Here is a 1,550-nt window from a genome sequence, read left to right as displayed (position 1 = left end):
TATATATATAGCCTATATTTATGTGTGTCTTGTGATACCGAAATTGAGGGCTCAAGACATCAAGGTCTTACCGTTCAAGAGTAGTAAAAGCAGAACAATTTTGAAAGTGTTCTTCGTATCTCTGTACAGTTGTAAGTTTAATAAAGATGATCTGGATTTCATGAATTGCTCCATGTCTCCTTTTCTGATCCCCGCATCCGACTGGTTAGACTATTCACGTCTCTGCGAGTGCTCGAAGATTTTCGGTTTCTCTTTTACGGTTATAGGCCTACCTGCTGCATGTCAACATTTCTTGATATTCACGAGTATCCTCGTGACATATCAACAAATGTTGGAGACATTTCCCCATCTGCTTGAGGCGTTAATTCTCTTGCAGCGTCTATAACCCTGTTGAAAAAAACAGCATATGCTGGTTAGGTATGTTTTGACGCTGGGATGCTGGTTTAAGCTGGCCCTTTGCTGGTTTATGCTGGTCATGTGCTGGCAAAGGACCAGCATAAACCAGCAAAGGACCAGCTTAAACCAGCAAAGGACCAGCTTAAACCAGCAAAGGACCAGCTTAAACCAGCAAAGGACCAGCTTAAACCAGCAAAGGACCAGCTTAAACCAGCAAAGGACCAGCTTAAACCAGCAAAGGACCAGCTTAAACCAGCAAAGGACCAGCTTAAACCAGCAAAGGACCAGCTTAAACCAGCAAAGGACCAGCTTAAACCAGCAAAGGACCAGCTTAAACCAGCAAAGGACCAGCTTAAACCAGCAAAGGACCAGCTTAAACCAGCAAAGGACCAGCTTAAACCAGCAAAGGACCAGCTTAAACCAGTATCCCAGCGTTAAAACATACCTAAACAGCATATGCTGTTTTTTTCAACAGGGAAGCCTCCGATCTGCAGCTAGGTCTGGACTAGAACTGTTTACTTCTTCTCAAAGATAGTTAATTAGCCTACGTTTGTTAACGGATTCTTGAGGCATATACAATTTTACCTGCTAACTTTTGAAAAACAACAAACAACTTTAAAATTTGAGTATTTGAATTATTTTAGATGAAATTTCGGTTTAAACTAAAATGTTCGCAATTTAATGTATTCTACTTAAGTTTATTTTTCTCTTTTTTTCATCGATCATGGCTGATGAAACGCATGTCCACAGGCCACAACAAATAAATCTAAACAAATCAATTTAAATATATAGTAGGCTATAGATTCAAGAATAGAAATAAGCAACGAACTTTAAAAGAATCACATAGGCCTACAGTTGTAATGAACGCTTAGGCTAACATCCAAAAACATCCAACTACAACTCATTTTATTAGCCTAATGAATGTGATAAATAAATAACATTCACAATGCTAAAATAAACCAGTAAGAAAAAAGTCAGAGAAGAGAGCAGAGCTTGTCAATATAGGCTATTTCTGTAATGAATCTGTTTGCCCGTTCAGCGACTCTTTTTTTCTCAGTCGCACTCATAAAATTGTGCAATCAACACATATCAACACCGCAAACTGAAACTGAAACCGAAACCGCTTCCCTCTCATCTCTCGTTTCACTCCAGAG

Source organism: Sinocyclocheilus anshuiensis, unplaced genomic scaffold, assembly GCF_001515605.1.
Source record: "Sinocyclocheilus anshuiensis isolate Anshui unplaced genomic scaffold, SAMN03320099.WGS_v1.1 scaffold802, whole genome shotgun sequence".
NCBI lineage: Eukaryota > Metazoa > Chordata > Actinopteri > Cypriniformes > Cyprinidae > Sinocyclocheilus > Sinocyclocheilus anshuiensis.
Note: the sequence above shows the minus strand (reverse complement) of the source record.